At 44.1% G+C, this 24,347-nt stretch overlaps 1 pseudogene; it reads right to left on the bottom strand.

Moving 5' to 3' along the window:
* LOC127924311 (oxysterol-binding protein-related protein 8-like) overlaps positions 1-24,347 on the bottom strand; it is a 77,547-nt pseudogene that overhangs the window by 30,892 nt on the left and 22,308 nt on the right.

Raw genomic sequence — 24,347 nt, 5'->3', positions numbered from 1 at the left:
TCCCCTAATGTCTAGAGTCCTGTCCAGGGGTTGTACTTCTACATCACGCTACAGTGTTTCCCTAATGTCTAGAGTCCTGTCCAGGGGTTGTACTTCTACATCACGCTACAGTGTTTCCCCTAATGTCTAGAGTCCTGTCCAGGGTTGTACTTCTACATCACGCTACAGTGTTTCCCCTAATGTCTAGAGTCCTGTCCAGGGGTTGTACTTCTACATCACGCTACAGTGTTTCCCCTAATGTCTAGAGTCCTGTCCAGTGGTTGTACTTCTACATCACGCTACAGTGTTTCCCCTAATGTCTAGAGTCCTGTCCAGGGGTTGTACTTCTACATCACGCTACAGTGTTTCCCCTAATGTCTAGAGTCCTGTCCAGGGGTTGTACTTCTACATCACGCTACAGTGTTTCCCCTAATGTCTAGAGTCCTGTCCAGGGGTTGTACTTCTACATCACGCTACAGTGTTTCCCCTAATGTCTAGAGTCCTGTCCAGTGGTTGTACTTCTACATCACGCTACAGTGTTTCCCCTAATGTCTAGAGTCCTGTCCAGGGGTTGTACTTCTACATCACGCTACAGTGTTTCCCCTAATGTCTAGAGTCCTGTCCAGGGGTTGTACTTCTACATCACGCTACAGTGTTTCCCTAATGTCTAGAGTCCTGTCCAGTGGTTGTACTTCTACATCACGCTACAGTGTTTCCCCTAATGTCTAGAGTCCTGTCCAGGGGTTGTACTTCTACATCACGCTACAGTGTTTCCCCTAATGTCTAGAGTCCTGTCCAGCGGTTGTACTTCTACATCACGCTACAGTGTTTCCCCTAATGTCTAGAGTCCTGTCCAGGGTTGTACTTCTACATCACGCTACAGTGTTTCCCCTAATGTCTAGAGTCCTGTCCAGCGGTTGTACTTCTACATCACGCTACAGTGTTTCCCCTAATGTCTAGAGTCCTGTCCAGGGTTGTACTTCTACATCACGCTACAGTGTTTCCCCTAATGTCTAGAGTCCTGTCCAGGGTTGTACTTCTACATCAAGCTACAGTGTTTCCCCTAATGTCTAGAGTCCTGTCCAGTGGTTGTACTTCTACATCACGCTACAGTGTTTCCCCTAATGTCTAGAGTCCTGTCCAGGGGTTGTACTTCTACATCACGCTACAGTGTTTCCCCTAATGTCTAGAGTCCTGTCCAGGGGTTGTACTTCTACATCACGCTACAGTGTTTCCCCTAATGTCTAGAGTCCTGTCCAGTGGTTGTACTTCTACATCACGCTACAGTGTTTCCCCTAATGTCTAGAGTCCTGTCCAGGGGTTGTACTTCTACATCAAGCTGCCTCACGCAACAGAAACAGGGCCGTTCTGACAAGCTACTTACTATAAGATCATCCTTAGGCTGGTCTCTGCTGTAAGTCTCCCTACTTACCTTGAGTGACTCCTTCTTGGTGAGCTTGTTACCGGACGACGAGACATCCTTGTCAGAGCCATTGTAGAGCTTGGACTCTGACTGTGGAGACATGGAGAAGGAAGTGAGCGTATAGTAAGCTGGGAATGGCTCACTAGTACCCTTCTAACCTGAGACAAACAGTTTCCATCTGGTGACACTAGGACAGAAGTCTTACTGTATTACTGGATGTGATGAGCATGTGGGGAGCTGTCTGGCCCAAACTGGGAATCTGTCTGGTCCAAACTGGGGAGCTGTCTGGCCCAAACTGGGGATCTGTCTGGCCCAAACTGGGGATCTGTCTGGCCCAAACTGGGGAGCTGTCTGGCTCAAAATGAGGTGGGTGGGTGCTACACATTGGCGGTTGGATGAGGTGAGTTACCCCTCTTACTATGTAAAGCACTTTGAGTCCCTGGGAAATCATTATTCCCATCCAATAGACTGCTGTATTAGAGTTGTCTGGGCGCCACTCAAACTTTAGCACCAGTCAGATTGATTTACCCGATCCTACCAGGTACACACACACTCATCTGGTGTCTGGAGGCACCCTTGGCGTTTTTGGCTTCTGAAGTGAATGTCAATAAAGGAGCCTAGAGAGTATCCTGACACCTGGAAGAAAACAACAGGCCTCTGATACCACCATGATAACAGCCCCCAATGGAAGTCCTGCAATTGTAATAGCAGTCTCAGTTGAGGCTACCACAAACAACGCTGTGGGCCTTACCTTATGCCCTGCTCAGCCTGTCAAGCCCTTTGTTTAGTCCTGCGCTAGCTTGGCTAACGCTAACCAAGGAGCTGGATTCTACACAGGCATGACTCTTAGCTGAAGCCAGGGCCTAATAGAGTTCTATTAGCAGAGAGTAGACAGAGAGAGCAGGGGGAGAGCTTCATGAGGCAGGGCCACTTAACGGCTCAGAAAAAAACTGCTAGGTAGAGGAGAGGGGGGGAGAGGAGAGCAGAGCATAGGAGAGGACTGGAGTAAAGAGGAGAGGACTGGAGTAAAGAGGAGAGAGTAGAGGACTGGAGTAAAGAGAAGAGGACTGGAGTAAAGAGGAGAGAGTAGAGGACTGGAGTAAAGAGCAGAGGACTGGAGTAAAGAGGAGAGAGTAGAGGACTGGCGTAAAGAGGAGAGGACTGGAGTAAAGAGGAGAGGACTGGAGTAAAGAGGAGAGGACTGGAGTAAAGAGGAGAGGACTGGAGTAAAGAGCAGAGGACTGGAGTAAAGAGCAGAGGACTGGAGTAAAGAGGAGAGGACTGGAGTAAAGAGGAGAGGACTGGAGTAAAGAGCAGAGGACTGGAGTAAAGAGGAGAGGACTGGAGTAAAGAGGAGAGAGTAGAGGACTGGAGTAAAGAGGAGAGGACTGAAGTAAAGAGCAGAGGACTGGAGTAAAGAGGAGAGGACTGGAGTAAAGAGCAGAGGACTGGAGTAAAGAGGAGAGGACTGGAGTAAAGAGGAGAGAGTAGAGGACTGGAGTAAAGAGGAGAGGACTGGAGTAAAGAGCAGAGGACTGGAGTAAAGAGCAGAGGACTGGAGTAAAGAGCAGAGGACTGGAGTAAAGAGCAGAGGACTGGAGTAAAGAGGAGAGGACTGGAGTAAAGAGGAGAGGACTGGAGTAAAGAGGAGAGGACTGGAGTAAAGAGCAGAGGACTGGAGTAAAGAGCAGAGGACTGGAGTAAAGAGGAGAGGACTGGAGTAAAGAGGAGAGGACTGGAGTAAAGAGGAGAGGACTGGAGTAAAGAGCAGAGGACTGGAGTAAAGAGCAGAGGACTGGAGTAAAGAGGAGAGGACTGGAGTAAAGAGGAGAGGACTGGAGTAAAGAGGAGAGGACTGGAGTAAAGAGGAGAGGACTGGAGTAAAGAGCAGAGGACTGGAGTAAAGAGGAGAGGACTGGAGTAAAGAGCAGAGGACTGGAGTAAAGAGGAGAGGACTGGAGTAAAGAGCAGAGGACTGGAGTAAAGAGGAGAGGACTGGAGTAAAGAGGAGAGGACTGGAGTAAAGAGAACTGGTATTTATGTATATATTTATGCTGTCACTGTTTTTATTGGAAAAACAGAACAGCCGCTGCCTATAGAACAAATATACCATTGTAGCGTGGGTTCAAATCCAGCCCACTGCTATTTCAGCACACTCTCCTCTCTTTCTCTCTCCTATTCAATGGAATTCACCAACCAGGATTTCTATAAAACCTTGGATGTTTGGGGAATTAACCAGAATTTTGCAACCCTTGGCCTTAGTTCTCATTGGAAGTTGAACAGTGGGTTCAGTTGAGAGGCCTGGAATGGTTGGGTTTCTGTTTTTGATGATGGTTTGATGTACATGTGATTAATAATGAATGAAGCTCACAGCTGTGGCGAGGTTGAAATTGTTGGCTTGTTCTTTTACAGTAACTCCTTTACTCCCTGGTCTCATTAGGACTATGTCTTACACACTGAAATGGGTTTCATCAGCACCCTCCCTTCCTACTCTCCTCTCCTCTACTACTTGCTCATAAAGAGTTGATGGTAAAGCATGAGGCTTTAATGGTTGGGGACTTTGGCCAAAGAAATAAAGTCGATTTCAAAGGTTTCTGCTTCAGAGTGAGTGGATGGGTATGTTTTCTGTCCTTGTACATCCTGTAAAGAGAGAAAGGAGAAAGAGCTGTGAGAGGAGAGGTCTGGGGTGTATTTTTGGACCATACCTTGCTCTTGGATATGGAGTGAGACGAGTCCTCTTTCGGAGGCAGGGAATCTTCTTTCCCCCGATCGAAACCTGAAAAGAGAGAAACCAATCAGCCCAAACGCCCTCCATGTGTCCCTGAGGCAATGAAATGGTGTAGGGTGAAGTTTCCCCTAGACGCTGATCTTGGGTCAGTTTTGCATTTTCTCCACTAATGGTTAAGGTTCGGATTGGTGAAGGGGAAACTGATCCTAGATATGTACCTTGGCGAAACTTTACCCCAGAGCCACCTTCCGTCAGCAAGGTCAGACTAAATGGAGAGTACTTTCCAGCAAGCCAACCACAGCTGAGCTCCTCCTTTAAAGTGTCTGTTGTGAGAGAACAGCAGCAGTCCCTGTGTACAGGCCCTGCTCTTTACCAGAAGGCTCCAGGCCCTCTGAATATTTAATGGCCAGTGCCTCCATCCTCACAGCCCATTTTGTAATGAGCGTAGAGTCAGGAAGGACAGACACAGAGGCACACAGTTATAGACTGATAATATCATTTGGATTAGTGATGTGGGACAAAATGTATAGTTACATATCACAATATTATTTTGGATGATACATCAACATTTGACTCAAAGTTGTGCTACTGTAGGAAGAGTTTTTTTTCATCCTATAGCTTGTTCTCCATCTTCTTTTGAAATAGTGAGCCAACATGTTTTCAGTACTTTCAGTTTCCTGACCAATCGAAACTCATTTTCTCATGCTCTCTCTTGTTTCTGCAGCAGACATAAGGTGAGAAATATGTTTGGAATATCAAATCGATGGAAAATCAGTATCGAATCACACTACATATAAAATCACAATACATGTACACTACCGGTCAAAAGTTTTAGAACACCTACTCATTCAAGGGTTTTTCTTGATTTATTTACCATTTTCTACATTGTAGAATAATAGTAAAGACATCAAAACTATGAAATAACACATATGGAATCATGTAGTAAACAAAAAATGGTTAAACAAATCAAAATATATTTTATTTTTGAGATTCTTCAACTAGCCACACTCTTGGCATTCTCTCAACTAGCTTCACCTGGAATACTTTTCCAACAGTCTTGAAGGAATTCCCACATATGCTGAGCACTAATCCGACTAATCCCAAACCATCTCAATTTGGTTGAGGTCGGGGGATTGTGGAGGCCAGGTCATCTGATACAGCCCTCCATCACTCTCCTTCTTGGTAAAATTGCCCTTAACCAGCCTGAAGGTGTGTTGAGTCATTGTCCTGTTGAAAAACAAATGATAGTCCCACTATGCGCAAACCAGATGGGATGGCGTATCCCCACACCATAACACCTTCTCCTTAATGCTTTACGTTGGGAAATTCACATGCAGAGATCATCCATTCATCCACACTGAATCTCACAAAGACACAGTGGTTGGAACAAAAATCTCAAATTTGGACTCATCAGACCAAAGGACAAATTTCCACCGTTCTAATGTCCATTGCTAATGTTTCTTGGCCCAAGCAAGTCTCTTCTTATTATTGGTGTCCTTTAGGTAGTGGTTTCTTTGCAGCAATTCGATCATGAATGCCTGATTCACACAGTCTCCTCTGAACAGTTGATGTTGAGATGTGTCTGTTACATTTATTTGGGGTGCAATTTCTTAGGCTGGTAACTCTAATGAACTTATCCTCTGCAGCAGAGGTAACTCTGTGTCGATCATTCCTATGGCGGTCCTCATGAGAGCCAGTTTCATCATAGCGCTTGATGGTTTTTGAGACTGCACTTGAAGAAACTGACAAAGTTCTTGAAATGTCCCTTATTAACTGACCTTCATATCTTAAAGTAATGCTGGACTGTCATTTCTCTTTCGCTTATTTGAGCTGTTCTTGCCATAATATGGACTTGGTCTTTTACCTAGTAGGGCCGTCTTCTGTACACCCCCCTACCTTGTCACAACACAACTGATTGGCTCAAACGCATTAAAAAGGAAATACATTACACAAATGATATTTTAAAAAGGCATACCTGTTAATTGAAATGCATTCCAAGATTACCTCATGAAGCTGGTTGAGAGAATGCCAAGAGTATGCAAAGCTGTCATCAAGGCAAAGGGTGGCTACTTTGAAGAATCTCAAACAAATCAAAATACATTTTATATTTACCACTGTTTTGGTTACCACATGATTCCATATGTGTTATTTCATCGTTTTGATGTCTTCACTATTATTCTACGATGTAGAAAACAATAAAATAAAGAAAAACCCTTGAATAAGTAGGTGTTCTCGAACCTTTGACCAGTAGTGTATTTGCACATAAGTATCAAATCAAATGCACCAAATACAATTGGTGTAGACTTTATAGTGAAATACTTGCTTACGAACCTTTCCCAAGATGCAGAGTTAAAAATTATAATAATAAAGAAATACACAAGAATGGAGCTACACACAGGGAGTACCAGATCAATGAGGAGTTATATACAGGTAGTACCAGATCAATGTGGAGCTATATACAGGGAGTACCAGTACCAGATCAATGTGGAGTTATATACAGGTAGTACCAGTACCAGATCAATGAGGAGTTATATACAGGGAGTACCAGTACCAGATCAATGTGGAGTTATATACAGGGAGTACCAGTACCAGATCAATGAGGAGTTATATACAGGGAGTACCAGATCAATGAGGAGTTATATACAGGGAGTACCAGTACCAGATCAATGTGGAGTTATATACAGGGAGTACCAGTACCAGATCAATGTGGGGCTATATACAGGAAGTACCATATCAATGTGGATCTATACACAGGGAGTACCAGATCAATGTGGGGCTATATTCAGGGAGTACCATATTAATGTGGATCTATACACAGGGAGTACCAGATCAATGTGGAGCTATATACAGGGAGTACCAGTACCAGATCAATGTGGAGCTATATACAGGAAGTACCAGATCAATGTGGAGCTATATACAGGGAGTACCAGTACCAGATCAATGTGGGGCTATATACAGGAAGTACCATATCAATGTGGATCTATACACAGGGAGTACCAGATCAATGTGGATCTATACACAGGGAGTACCAGATCAATGTGGCGCTATATACAGGGAGTACCAGATCAATGTGGAGTTATATACAGGTAGTACCAGTACCAGATCAATGTGGAGTTATATACAGGAAGTACCAGATCAATGTGGAGCTATATACAGGGAGTACCAGATCAATGTGGAGCTATATACAGGGAGTACCAGATCAATGTGGAGTTATATACAGGGAGTACCAGATCAATGTGGAGTTATATACAGGGAGTACCAGATCAATGTGGAGTTATATACGGGAGTACCAGATCAATGTGGAGTTATATACAGGGAGTACCAGATCAATGTGGAGTTATATACAGGGAGTACCAGATCAATGTGGAGTTATATACAGGGAGTACCAGATCAATGTGGAGTTATATACGGGGAGTACCAGATCAATGTGGAGTTATATACAGGGAGTACCAGATCAATGTGGAGCTATATACGGGGAGTACCAGATCAATGTGGAGCTATATACAGGGAGTACCAGATCAATGTGGAGCTATATACAGGGAGTACCAGATCAATGTGGAGCTATATACAGGGAGTACCAGATCAATGTGGAGCTATATACAGGGAGTACCAGATCAATGTGGAGCTATATACAGGAGTACCAGATCTATGTGGAGCTATATACGGGAGTACCAGATCAATGTGGAGCTATATACAGGGAGTACCAGATCAATGTGGAGCTATACACAGGGAGTACCAGATCAATGTGGAGCTATACACAGGGAGTACCAGATCAATGTGGAGTTATATACAGGGAGTACCAGATCAATGTGGAGCTATATACGGGGAGTACCAGATCAATGTGGAGCTATATACGGGGAGTACCAGATCAATGTGGAGCTATATACAGGGAGTACCAGTACCAGATCAATGTGGAGTTATATACAGGGAGTACCAGATCAATGTGGAGTTATATACAGGGAGTACCAGATCAATGTGGAGTTATATACAGGGAGTACCAGATCAATGTGGAGTTATATACAGGGAGTACCAGATCAATGTGGAGCTATATACGGGGAGTACCAGATCAATGTGGAGCTATATACAGGGAGTACCAGATCTATGTGGAGCTATACACAGGAGTACCAGTACCAGATCAATGTGGAGTTATATACAGGGAGTACCAGATCAATGTGGAGCTATATACGGGAGTACCAGATCAATGTGGAGCTATATACAGGGAGTACCAGATCAATGTGGAGCTATATACAGGGAGTACCAGATCAATGTGGAGCTATATACAGGGAGTACCAGATCAATGTGGAGCTATATACAGGGAGTACCAGATCAATGTGGAGCTATATACGGGGAGTACCAGATCAATGTGGAGCTATATACAGGGAGTACCAGATCAATGTGGAGCTATACACAGGGAGTACCAGTACCAGATCAATGTGGAGTTATATACAGGGAGTACCAGATCTATGTGGAGCTATACACAGGGAGTACCAGTACCAGATCAATGTGGAGTTATATACGGGAGTACCAGATCAATGTGGAGCTATATACAGGGAGTACCAGATCAATGTGGAGCTATATACAGGGAGTACCAGATCAATGTGGAGGTATATACGGGGAGTACCAGATCAATGTGGATCTATACACAGGGAGTACCAGATCAATGTGGCGCTATATACAGGGAGTACCAGATCAATGTGGAGCTATATACAGGGAGTACCAGATCAATGTGGAGCTATATACAGGGAGTACCAGATCAATGTGGAGCTATATACAGGGAGTACCAGATCAATGTGGAGCTATATACAGGGAGTACCAGATCAATGTGGAGCTATATACGGGAGTACCAGATCAATGTGGAGCTATATACAGGAGTACCAGATCAATGTGGAGCTATATACAGGGAGTACCAGTACCAGATCAATGTGGAGCTATATACAGGGAGTACCAGTACCAGATCAATGTGGAGCTATATACAGGGAGTACCAGATCAATGTGGAGCTATATACAGGGAGTACCAGATCAATGTGGAGCTATATACAGGGAGTACCAGATCAATGTGGAGCTATATACAGGGAGTACCAGATCAATGTGGAGCTATATACAGGGAGTACCAGATCAATGTGGAGCTATATACGGGGAGTACCAGATCAATGTGGAGCTATATACAGGGAGTACCAGATCAATGTGGAGCTATATACAGGGAGTACCAGTACCAGATCAATGTGGAGCTATATACAGGGAGTACCAGTACCAGATCAATGTGGAGCTATATACAGGGAGTACCAGATCAATGTGGAGCTATATACAGGGAGTACCAGATCAATGTGGAGCTATATACAGGGAGTACCAGATCAATGTGGAGCTATATACAGGGAGTACCAGATCAATGTGGAGCTATATACAGGGAGTACCAGATCAATGTGGAGCTATATACAGGGAGTACCAGATCAATGTGGAGCTATATACAGGGAGTACCAGTACCAGATCAATGTGGAGCTATATACAGGGAGTACCAGTACCAGATCAATGTGGAGCTATATACAGGGAGTACCAGATCAATGTGGAGCTATATACAGGGAGTACCAGATCAATGTGGAGCTATATACAGGGAGTACCAGATCAATGTGGAGCTATATACAGGAGTACCAGATCAATGTGGAGCTATATACGGGAGTACCAGATCAATGTGGAGTTATATACAGGGAGTACCAGATCAATGTGGAGCTATATACAGGGAGTACCAGATCAATGTGGAGTTATATACAGGGAGTACCAGATCAATGTGGAGCTATATACGGGGAGTACCAGATCAATGTGGAGCTATATACAGGGAGTACCAGATCAATGTGGAGCTATATACAGGGAGTACCAGATCAATGTGGAGCTATATACAGGAGTACCAGATCAATGTGGAGCTATATACGGGGAGTACCAGATCAATGTGGAGTTATACACAGGGAGTACCAGTACCAGATCAATGTGGAGCTATATACAGGGAGTACCAGATCAATGTGGAGCTATATACAGGGAGTACCAGATCAATGTGGAGCTATATACAGGGAGTACCAGATCAATGTGGAGCTATATACGGGGAGTACCAGATCAATGTGGAGCTATATACAGGGAGTACCAGATCAATGTGGAGCTATATACAGGGAGTACCAGATCAATGTGGAGCTATATACAGGGAGTACCAGATCAATGTGGAGTTATATACGGGGAGTACCAGATCAATGTGGCGCTATATACAGGGAGTACCAGATCAATGTGGAGCTATATACAGGGAGTACCAGATCAATGTGGAGCTATATACAGGGAGTACCAGATCAATGTGGAGCTATATACAGGGAGTACCAGTACCAGATCAATGTGGAGCTATATACGGGAGTACCAGATCAATGTGGAGCTATATACGGGAGTACCAGATCAATGTGGAGCTATATACGGGAGTACCAGATCAATGTGGAGCTATATACAGGGAGTACCAGATCAATGTGGAGCTATATACAGGGAGTACCAGTACCAGATCAATGTGGAGCTATATACGGGGAGTACCAGATCAATGTGGAGCTATATACAGGGAGTACCAGATCAATGTGGAGCTATATACAGGGAGTACCAGATCAATGTGGAGGTATATACGGGGAGTACCAGATCAATGTGGATCTATACACAGGGAGTACCAGATCAATGTGGCGCTATATACAGGGAGTACCAGATCAATGTGGAGCTATATACAGGGAGTACCAGATCAATGTGGAGCTATATACAGGGAGTACCAGATCAATGTGGAGCTATATACAGGGAGTACCAGATCAATGTGGAGCTATATACAGGGAGTACCAGATCAATGTGGAGCTATATACGGGGAGTACCAGATCAATGTGGAGCTATATACAGGGAGTACCAGATCAATGTGGAGCTATATACAGGGAGTGCCAGTACCAGATCAATGTGGAGCTATATAAAGGGAGTACCAGTACCAGATCAATGTGGAGCTATATACAGGGAGTACCAGTACCAGATCAATGTGGAGCTATATACAGGGAGTACCTGTACCAGATCAATGTGGAGCTATATACAATAAGTACCAGTGCCAGATCAGTGTGGAGCTATATACGGGGAATACCAGATCAATGTGGAGCTATATACAGGGAGTGCCAGATCAATGTGGAGCTATATACGGGGAGTACCAGATCAATGTGGAGCTATATACAGGGAGTGCCAGATCAATGTGGAGCTATATACAGGGAGTACCAGTACCAGATCAATGTGGAGCTATATACAGGGAGTACCAGTACCAGATCAATGTGGAGCTATATACAGGGAGTACCAGATCAATGTGGAGCTATATACAGGGAGTACCAGATCAATGTGGAGCTATATACAGGGAGTACCAGATCAATGTGGAGCTATATACAGGGAGTACCAGATCAATGTGGAGCTATATACAGGGAGTACCAGATCAATGTGGAGCTATATACAGGGAGTACCAGATCAATGTGGAGCTATATACAGGGAGTACCAGTACCAGATCAATGTGGAGCTATATACAGGGAGTACCAGTACCAGATCAATGTGGAGCTATATACAGGGAGTACCAGATCAATGTGGAGCTATATACAGGGAGTACCAGATCAATGTGGAGCTATATACAGGGAGTACCAGATCAATGTGGAGCTATATACAGGGAGTACCAGATCAATGTGGAGCTATATACAGGGAGTACCAGATCAATGTGGAGTTATATACAGGGAGTACCAGATCAATGTGGAGCTATATACAGGGAGTACCAGATCAATCTGGAGCTATATACAGGGAGTACCAGATCAATGTGGAGCTATATACGGGGAGTACCAGATCAATGTGGAGCTATATACAGGGAGTACCAGATCAATGTGGAGCTATATACAGGGAGTACCAGATCAATGTGGAGCTATATACAGGGAGTACCAGATCAATGTGGAGCTATATACGGGAGTACCAGATCAATGTGGAGTTATACACAGGGAGTACCAGTACCAGATCAATGTGGAGCTATATACAGGGAGTACCAGATCAATGTGGAGCTATATACAGGGAGTACCAGATCAATGTGGAGCTATATACAGGGAGTACCAGATCAATGTGGAGCTATATACGGGAGTACCAGATCAATGTGGAGCTATATACAGGGAGTACCAGATCAATGTGGAGCTATATACAGGGAGTACCAGATCAATGTGGAGCTATATACAGGGAGTACCAGATCAATGTGGAGTTATATACAGGGAGTACCAGATCAATGTGGAGCTATATACGGGAGTACCAGATCAATGTGGAGCTATATACAGGGAGTACCAGATCAATGTGGAGCTATATACAGGGAGTACCAGATCAATGTGGAGCTATATACAGGGAGTACCAGTACCAGATCAATGTGGAGCTATATACGGGGAGTACCAGATCAATGTGGAGCTATATACGGGAGTACCAGATCAATGTGGAGCTATATACGGGAGTACCAGATCAATGTGGAGCTATATACAGGGAGTACCAGATCAATGTGGAGCTATATACAGGGAGTACCAGTACCAGATCAATGTGGAGCTATATACGGGAGTACCAGATCAATGTGGAGCTATATACAGGGAGTACCAGATCAATGTGGAGCTATATACAGGGAGTACCAGATCAATGTGGAGTTATATACAGGGAGTACCAGATCAATGTGGAGTTATATACAGGGAGTACCAGATCAATGTGGAGCTATATACGGGGAGTACCAGATCAATGTGGAGCTATATACAGGGAGTACCAGATCAATGTGGAGTTATATACAGGGAGTACCAGATCAATGTGGAGCTATATACAGGGAGTACCAGATCAATGTGGAGCTATATACAGGGAGTACCAGATCAATGTGGAGCTATATACAGGGAGTACCAGATCAATGTGGAGCTATATACGGGAGTACCAGATCAATGTGGAGCTATATACAGGGAGTACCAGATCAATGTGGAGCTATATACAGGGAGTACCAGATCAATGTGGAGCTATATACAGGGAGTACCAGATCAATGTGGAGCTATATACAGGGAGTACCAGTACCAGATCAATGTGGAGCTATATACGGGAGTACCAGATCAATGTGGAGCTATATACAGGGAGTACCAGATCAATGTGGAGCTATATACAGGGAGTACCAGATCAATGTGGAGTTATATACAGGGAGTACCAGATCAATGTGGAGCTATATACAGGGAGTACCAGATCAATGTGGAGCTATATACAGGAGTACCAGATCAATGTGGAGCTATATACAGGGAGTACCAGATCAATGTGGAGCTATATACAGGGAGTACCAGATCAATGTGGAGCTATATACGGGAGTACCAGATCAATGTGGAGCTATATACAGGGAGTACCAGTACCAGATCAATGTGGAGCTATATACAGGGAGTACCAGATCAATATGGAGCTATAAACAGGGAGTACCAGATCAATGTGGAGTTATATACAGGGAGTACCAGATCAATGTGGAGCTATATACGGGGAGTACCAGATCAATGTGGAGCTATATACAGGAGTACCAGATCAATGTGGAGCTATATACAGGGAGTACCAGATCAATATGGAGCTATATACAGGGAGTACCAGATCAATGTGGAGCTATATACAGGGAGTACCAGATCAATATGGAGCTATAAACAGGGAGTACCAGATCAATGTGGAGCTATATACAGGGAGTACCAGATCAATGTGGAGCTATATACAGGGAGTACCAGATCAATATGGAGCTATATACAGGGAGTACCAGATCAATGTGGAGTTATATACAGGGAGTACCAGATCAATGTGGAGCTATATACAGGGAGTACCAGATCAATGTGGAGCTATATACGGGAGTACCAGATCAATGTGGCGCTATATACAGGGAGTACCAGATCAATGTGGAGTTATATACAGGGAGTACCAGATCAATGTGGAGTTATATACAGGGAGTACCAGATCAATGTGGAGCTATATACAGGGAGTACCAGATCAATGTGGAGTTATATACGGGGAGTACCAGATCAATGTGGCGCTATATACAGGGAGTACCAGATCAATGTGGAGTTATATACAGGGAGTACCAGATCAATGTGGAGCTATATACAGGGAGTACCAGATCAATATGGAGCTATAAACAGGGAGTACCAGATCAATGTGGAGCTATATACAGGGAGTACCAGATCAATGTGGAGCTATATACAGGGAGTACCAGATCAATATGGAGCTATATACAGGGAGTACCAGATCAATGTGGAGTTATATACAGGGAGTACCAGATCAATGTGGAGCTATATACAGGGAGTACCAGATCAATGTGGAGCTATATACGGGGAGTACCAGATCAATGTGGAGCTATATACAGGGAGTACCAGATCAATATGGAGCTATATACAGGAGTACCAGTACCAGATCAATGTGGAGTTATATACAGGGAGTACCAGATCAATGTGGAGCTATATACAGGGAGTACCAGATCAATGTGGAGCTATATACGGGAGTACCAGATCAATGTGGAGCTATATACGGGAGTACCAGATCAATGTGGAGTTATACACAGGGAGTACCAGTACCAGATCAATGTGGAGCTATATACAGGGAGTACCAGATCAATGTGGAGCTATATACGGGAGTACCAGATCAATGTGGAGCTATATACGGGGAGTACCAGATCAATGTGGAGCTATATACAGGGAGAACCAGATCAATGTGGAGCTATATACAGGGAGTACCAGATCAATGTGGAGCTATATACAGGGAGTACCAGATCAATATGGAGCTATATACAGGGAGTACCAGATCAATGTGGAGCTATATACAGGGAGTACCAGATCAATGTGGAGCTATATACAGGGAGTACCAGATCAATATGGAGCTATATACAGGGAGTACCAGATCAATGTGGAGCTATAAACAGGGAGTACCAGATCAATGTGGAGCTATATACAGGGAGAACCAGATCAATGTGGAGCTATATACAGGGAGTACCAGATCAATGTGGAGCTATATACAGGGAGTACCAGATCAATATGGAGCTATATACAGGGAGTACCAGATCAATGTGAAGCTATATACAGGGAGTACCAGATCAATGTGGAGCTATATACAGGGAGTACCAGATCAATATGGAGCTATATACAGGGAGTACCAGATCAATGTGGAGCTATAAACAGTGAGTACCAGATCAAAGTGGAGCTATATACAGGAAGTACCAGATCAATGTGGAGCTATAAACAGGGAGTACCAGATCAATGTGGGGCTATATACAGGGAGTACCAGTACCAGATCAATGTGGAGCTATATACAGGGAGTACCAGATCAATGTGGAGCTATATACGGGGAGTACCAGATCAATGTGGAGCTATATACAGGAGTACCAGTACCAGATCAATGTGGAGCTATATACAGGGAGTACCAGATCAATATGGAGCTATAAACAGGGAGTACCAGATCAATGTGGAGTTATATACAGGGAGTACCAGATCAATGTGGAGCTATATACGGGGAGTACCAGATCAATGTGGAGCTATATACAGGGAGTACCAGATCAATGTGGAGCTATATACAGGGAGTACCAGATCAATATGGAGCTATATACAGGGAGTACCAGATCAATGTGGAGCTATATACAGGGAGTACCAGATCAATATGGAGCTATAAACAGGGAGTACCAGATCAATGTGGAGCTATATACAGGGAGTACCAGATCAATGTGGAGCTATATACAGGGAGTACCAGATCAATATGGAGCTATATACAGGAGTACCAGATCAATGTGGAGTTATATACAGGGAGTACCAGATCAATGTGGAGCTATATACAGGGAGTACCAGATCAATGTGGAGCTATATACGGGGAGTACCAGATCAATGTGGCGCTATAGGGGAGTACCAGATCAATGTGGAGTTATATACAGGGAGTACCAGATCAATGTGGAGTTATATACAGGGAGTACCAGATCAATGTGGAGCTATATACAGGGAGTACCAGATCAATGTGGAGCTATATACGGGGAGTACCAGATCAATGTGGAGCTATATACAGGAGTACCAGATCAATATGGAGCTATATACAGGGAGTACCAGTACCAGATCAATGTGGAGTTATATACAGGGAGTACCAGATCAATGTGGAGCTATATACAGGGAGTACCAGATCAATGTGGAGCTATATACGGGAGTACCAGATCAATGTGGAGCTATATACGGGGGAGTACCAGATCAATGTGGAGTTATACACAGGGAGTACCAGTACCAGATCAATGTGGAGCTATATACGGGAGTACCAGATCAATGTGGAGCTATATACAGGGAGTACCAGATCAATGTGGAGCTATATACAGGGAGTACCAGATCAATGTGGAGTTATATACAGGGAGTACCAGATCAATGTGGAGTTATATACAGGAGTACCAGATCAATGTGGAGCTATATACGGGGAGTACCAGATCAATGTGGAGCTATATACAGGGAGTACCAGATCAATGTGGAGTTATATACAGGGAGTACCAGATCAATGTGGAGCTATATACAGGGAGTACCAGATCAATGTGGAGCTATATACAGGGAGTACCAGATCAATGTGGAGCTATATACAGGGAGTACCAGATCAATGTGGAGCTATATACGGGGAGTACCAGATCAATGTGGAGCTATATACAGGGAGTACCAGATCAATGTGGAGCTATATACAGGGAGTACCAGATCAATGTGGAGCTATATACAGGGAGTACCAGATCAATGTGGAGCTATATACAGGGAGTACCAGTACCAGATCAATGTGGAGCTATATACAGGGAGTACCAGATCAATGTGGAGCTATATACAGGGAGTACCAGATCAATGTGGAGCTATATACAGGGAGTACCAGATCAATGTGGAGTTATATACAGGGAGTACCAGATCAATGTGGAGCTATATACAGGGAGTACCAGATCAATGTGGAGCTATATACAGGGAGTACCAGATCAATGTGGAGCTATATACAGGGAGTACCAGATCAATGTGGAGCTATATACAGGGAGTACCAGATCAATGTGGAGCTATATACGGGAGTACCAGATCAATGTGGAGCTATATACAGGGAGTACCAGTACCAGATCAATGTGGAGCTATATACAGGGAGTACCAGATCAATATGGAGCTATAAACAGGGAGTACCAGATCAATGTGGAGTTATATACAGGGAGTACCAGATCAATGTGGAGCTATATACGGGGAGTACCAGATCAATGTGGAGCTATATACAGGGAGTACCAGATCAATGTGGAGCTATATACAGGAGTACCAGATCAATATGGAGCTATATACAGGAGTACCAGATCAATGTGGAGCTATATACAGGGAGTACCAGATCAATATGGAGCTATAAACAGGGAGTACCAGATCAATGTGGAGCTATATACAGGGAGTACCAGATCAATGTGGAGCTATATACAGGGAGTACCAGATCAATATGGAGCTATATACAGGGAGTACCAGATCAATGTGGAGTTATATACAGGGAGTACCAGATCAATGTGGAGCTATATACAGGGAGTACCAGATCAATGTGGAGCTATATACGGGAGTACCAGATCAATGTGGCGCTATATACAGGGAGTACCAGATCAATGTGGAGTTATATACAGGGAGTACCAGATCAATGTGGAGTTATATACAGGGAGTACCAGATCAATGTGGAGCTATATACAGGGAGTACCAGATCAATGTGGAGTTATATACGGGAGTACCAGATCAATGTGGCGCTATATACAGGGAGTACCAGATCAATGTGGAGTTATATACAGGGAGTACCAGATCAATGTGGAGCTATATACAGGAGTACCAGATCAATATGGAGCTATAAACAGGAGTACCAGATCAATGTGGAGCTATATACAGGGAGTACCAGATCAATGTGGAGCTATATACAGGGAGTACCAGATCAATATGGAGCTATATACAGGGAGTACCAGATCAATGTGGAGTTATATACAGGGAGTACCAGATCAATGTGGAGCTATATACAGGGAGTACCAGATCAATGTGGAGCTATATACGGGAGTACCAGATCAATGTGGAGCTATATACAGGAGTACCAGATCAATATGGAGCTATATACAGGGAGTACCAGTACCAGATCAATGTGGAGTTATATACAGGGAGTACCAGATCAATGTGGAGCTATATACAGGGAGTACCAGATCAATGTGGAGCTATATACGGGGAGTACCAGATCAATGTGGAGCTATATACGGGGAGTACCAGATCAATGTGGAGTTATACACAGGAGTACCAGTACCAGATCAATGTGGAGCTATATACAGGGAGTACCAGATCAATGTGGAGCTATATACGGGGAGTACCAGATCAATGTGGAGCTATATACGGGGAGTACCAGATCAATGTGGAGCTATATACAGGGAGTACCAGATCAATGTGGAGCTATATACAGGGAGTACCAGATCAATGTGGAGCTATATACAGGGAGTACCAGATCAATATGGAGCTATATACAGGGAGAACCAGATCAATGTGGAGCTATATACAGGGAGTACCAGATCAATGTGGAGCTATATACAGGGAGTACCAGATCAATATGGAGCTATATACAGGGAGTACCAGATCAATGTGAAGCTATATACAGGGAGTACCAGATCAATGTGGAGCTATATACAGGGAGTACCAGATCAATGTGGAGCTATATACGGGAGTACCAGATCAATGTGGAGCTATATACAGGGAGTACCAGATCAATATGGAGCTATAAACAGGGAGTACCAGATCAATGTGGAGCTATATACAGGGAGTACCAGATCAATGTGGAGCTATATACAGGGAGTACCAGATCAATATGGAGCTATATACAGGGAGTACCAGATCAATGTGGAGTTATATACAGGGAGTACCAGATCAATGTGGAGCTATATACAGGGAGTACCAGATCAATGTGGAGCTATATACAGGGAGTACCAGATCAATGTGGAGCTATATACAGGGAGTACCAGATCAATGTGGAGTTATATACAGGGAGTACCAGATCAATGTGGAGCTATATACAGGGAGTACCAGATCAATGTGGAGCTATATACAGGGAGTACCAGTACCAGATCAATGTGGAGCTATATACAGGGAGTACCAGATCAATGTGGAGCTATATACAGGGAGTACCAGATCAATATGGAGCTATAAACAGGAGTACCAGATCAATGTGGAGCTATATACAGGAGTACCAGATCAATGTGGAGCTATATACAGGGAGTACCAGATCAATATGGAGCTATATACAGGGAGTACCAGATCAATGTGGAGTTATATACAGGGAGTACCAGATCTATGTGGAGCTATATACAGGGAGTACCAGATCTATGTGGAGCTATACACAGGGAGTACCAGATCAATGTGGAGCTATATACAGGGAGTACCAGATCTATGTGGAGCTATATACAGGGAGTACCAGATCTATGTGGAGCTATATACAGGGAGTACCAGATCTATGTGGAGCTATACACAGGGAGTACCAGTACCAGATCAATGTGCAGATGTAGGAGATATTTGGTATAGAGGTAACATTGTATCGTGAGGTCAGTTCCCAGCCCTAGTTTGGTTTTATGAGTCAGATAGTCAGGCTAAGTCCCAAATCACACCCTATTCCCTACACACTATATACAGGGTACCAGATTTTTAGGATGCAGATGGTACACACAGCGACATGACGCCCACAGGAGACAGGCTTCACCAAGTCCACAAGATACATTGGCATTTGGAAAGTTACGGCACTTTCAGAGATGACATGGGATTTCTCTGTCAGGGGCTAAACACCTGGCCCTGATAATAGAACCTTATAGCCCACTAATTCTAATCCAGGTTCCCACTAACGCTCCCACTAAGATGAAAGTAGGGGAAGTTCAACTGTGTTCACCACATGTGCGAGTTCAATCACCTGCATGTTCCACAGCAAGGGAGCTTGTGAATAATTCATTAGGATTGCGTCCCAAATTCTCTTTAGGGTCCATATGACTCTGGTAAAATGCAGTGCACTATATAGGGAGTAGGGATGCATCCTAGATCTCAGCAGTCTGAAAAGCTGATCAGTATGACAGCTGTCTTAAAGTGTTGTTTCTGATTCACTGGTGTGAGATTGACAACATCTGATAGAAAATGAGCTGTGATTGACACAGCCCCATGGTGCCAACCACACACACACACACACACACACACACACACACACACACACACACACACACACACACACACACACACACACACACACACACACACACACACACACACACACACACACACACACACACACACACACACACACACACACACACACACACACACACACACACACAGAGAGAGAGAGAGAGAGAGAAATAGGACCTTGTCTGTGCCAAAGCAGATTGCCAGAACACTAACAGGAGGAGAGAGAGGACGTTCTCAATCTGCTGTACTCACTGCAGCCATTAAGAGACGACTATGAGAGATATCCAAGGTTAAGCTGCTCAAACAACCAGCCTGGATCCAAACAATGCATAGATCAACGTCAACATCTGATCTGAGATTTGACATTAACAGATTCTGTCGAACTTGACAGGTCCTCTTCAGGGATTTATCGCTAAATGCCTTTCGGTTGACAAACTTCAAACTAAGGGGATTATTAAGTAGTCAACCCGTTACTCTGTGATAAGGTCCATTAGTGAGAAATTCTAAAGCTTTTAAAGATGGACTGCAGTGGTGTAGATAATCATTCATAGCCTACTGTAGTCCTGGGCTGGAAAGCAGCAGGGTATCACAGCTACCGCTCAATGCTATATATTACAATTTACGAGGAGAGATTTACTGCTCGTTCTGATCTTTACTGCTCGTTCTGATCTCACCACTGCTGTATTACAAGGATAAATCAGTGTGGTAACAAGCTCCAAATCATTGGGCTCCAGCACGAAGCAGCTCTCCTGCTATACAACAAACAGAGACAGGGCCCCTGTCTTTACCTGTGTCAAATTAATGCCCGCTGTAAAACGCACCTTACGTCATTAACAAGTGGAGAAGGGACACGTTGAGCATCAGAGGCCAATGCTCTGGTATGGATTCTACAGTTGTGGCCAAAAGTTTTGAGAACGACACAAATATTAGTCTGCTGCCTCAGTTTGTATGACGGCAATTTGCATGTACTCCAGAATGTTATGAAGAGTGATCAGATGAATTGCAATTAATTGCAAAGTCCCTCTTTATTTTATTTATTTTATTTCACCTACCAGGTAGGCTAGTTGAGAACAAGTTTTAATTTACAACTGCGACCTGGCCAAGATAAAGCATAGCAGTGTGAACTGACAACAACACAGAGTTACACATGGAGTAAACAATAAACATGCATTTGCCATGCAAATGAACTGAATCCCCAAAAAACATTTCCACTGCATTTCAGCCCTGCCACAAAAGGACCAGCTGACATCATGTCAGTGATTCTCTCGTTAACACAGGTGTGAGTGCTGGCGAGGACAAGGCTGGAGATCACTCTGTCATGCTGATTGAGTTCGAATAACAGACTGGAAGCTTCAAAAGGAGGGTGGTGCCTAGAATCTTCATCCTCTGTCAATCATGGTTACCTGCAAGGAAACTCGTGCCGTCATCATTGCTTTGCACAAAAAGGGCTTCACAGGCAAGGATATTGCTGCCAGTAAGATTGCACCTAAATCAACAATTTTTCGGATCATCCAAGAACTTCAAGAAGAGCAGTTCAATTGTTGTGAAGAAGGCTTCAGGGCGCCCAAGAAAGTCAAGCAAGCGCCAGAAGCGTCGCCTAAAGTTGATTCAGCTGTGGGATCGGGGCACCACCAGTACAGAGCTTGCTCAGGAATGGCGGCAGGCAGGTGTGAGTGCATCTGCACGCACAGTGAGGCAAATACTTTTGGAGGATGGCAGCAAAGAAGCCACTTCTCTCCAGGAAAAACAAAAGGTACAGGGATTGGACTGCTGAGGACTGGAGTAAAGTCATTTTCTCTGATGAATCCCCTTTCCGATTGTTTGGGGCATCCGGAAAAAGCTTGTCTGGAGAAGACATCAGTCCTGTGTCATGCCAACAGTAAAGCATCCTGAGACCATTTATGTGTGGGGTTGCTTCTCAGCCAAGGGAGTGGTCTCACTCACAGCCATGAATAAATAATGGTACCAACACATCCTCTGAGAGCAACTCCTCCCAACCATCCAGGAACAGTTTGGTGACGAACAATGCCTTTTCCAGCATGATGGAGCACCTTGCCATAAGGCAAAAGTGATAACTAAGTGGCTCGGGAACAAACCATCGATATTTTGGGTCCATGGCAAGGAAACTCCCCAGACCTTAATCCCATTGAGATCTTGTGGTCAATCCTCAAGAGGCGGGTGGACAAACAAAAACCCACAAATTCTGACAAACTCCAAGCATTGATTATGCAAGAATGGGCTGCCATCAGTCAGGATGTGGCCCAGAAGTTAATTGACAGCATGCCAGGGCAGATTGCAGAGGTCTTGAAAAAGAAGGGTCAACACTGCAAATATTGACTCTTTGCATCAACTATTTGTAATTATCAATAAAAGCCTTTGACACTTATGAAATGCTTGTAATTATACTTCAGTATTCCATAGTAACATCTGACAAAAATATCTAAAGACAATGAAGCAGCAAACTTTTTGGCAATTAATATTTGTGTTCTTTTGGCCACGACTGCTCTCATAACCATCAATACCATGAATATAAAATACTGAAGACGATTCATGGACTACCAATTCTATTAGACATGAGGGCATATGATATGTCTCCTGAGATCTCCTACCACAACCACCTCAACATACGCAGCACAATCAAGAGCTACTATTGAGGGTTGTCAACAAGTACAATATGTATTAGGCCTATGAAATAGAATGATTATTACAAGACTGATCGCCTCACAAGCAGAATCAAAAGCTGCTGTTGGGTTTGAAAAACAAAACGCTATGTCATATATATGGACGTTTTAAACAACATGTCTCGTTTTGTGGAGATCCGAGGACAATGTCGTGGGATGAAAAGACGACAGACTGGAGAGGGGCCCTTGAGAGGCTCCTCCAGGCTCCACACATCCTCAGAACCCACTGAACAAGCTCATCTCCATGGAGACAAGGTCGATAAGTGGCCCCAAGTGCACTTAGAAGGACCCTTCCTATCTCCAATATATGGTCTAGGGCACTAGGGTTGGGTCGGGGCACACTCAGTGAGACTCTAGGGTTTGTCTCCTCCATCATCAAAAAGGAAATTGGTTATGCAAGAACACCATCTCATTACCAACACCCATAGAAAGGGGAGAGAGAGAGAAAAGGAGAGATATGAGTTTAGGCTTGAAGGAGAGGCTCTTGGGTAATCAGGCTACTCAAAGCCTATTCACTGCTATCTTGCCTGCCTTATTGTGCAGACAGACAGTTCACACACACACACACACACACACACACACACACACACACACACACACACACACACACACACACACACACACACACACACACACACACACACACACACACACACACACACACACACACACACACACACACACACACACACACACACTAAAGGCACGGACAGACCGCTAGGATTGTCGAGCATCCACCAGCCGAGATTAATCAGCACCTCTGAACAGAGTGCTGGTCGTAACTTGCAAACCGATTCTACATTTAGAAACGGGCAAAAATGACGTCCGTCAGTCACCAACGGCTGGTAACTACAACACAAAGAAAAACAAAGAAAACAAACTAACGGCAAATGAAAAGGCTGCTTGCTTACTGTGCAAACTGACAATGGGTCTGGTGAGTTCTCCTTTAGACAACAGGACAAAGAGACCATTCAAAAATGTGACATGCTGTTTAAAATACCCTTAAATAACTTGTTTTTATTTACATTTTATTTAACCTTTATTTAACTAGGCAAGTTAGTTAAAGAACACATTCTTATTTAAAACGACGGCCTACACCAGCCAAAGCTGGGCCAATTCTGTGCCACCCTATGGGACTCCCAATCACGGCCGGTTGTGATAAAGCCTGGATTCTGTAGTGACGCCTCAACCACTGAGATGCAGTGCCTTAGACCGCTGCGCCACTCGGAAGCACAATCCCAATTCAATTCCTAGCCCCTACATCACTTTAACCCTGTTGCATACACCCATCCGATCTTTTCAGATCTATCAGGGAA

Source organism: Oncorhynchus keta, unplaced genomic scaffold (assembly GCF_023373465.1).
Source record: "Oncorhynchus keta strain PuntledgeMale-10-30-2019 unplaced genomic scaffold, Oket_V2 Un_contig_3942_pilon_pilon, whole genome shotgun sequence".
NCBI lineage: Eukaryota > Metazoa > Chordata > Actinopteri > Salmoniformes > Salmonidae > Oncorhynchus > Oncorhynchus keta.
This window is presented reverse-complemented; position numbering and strand designations above follow the sequence as displayed.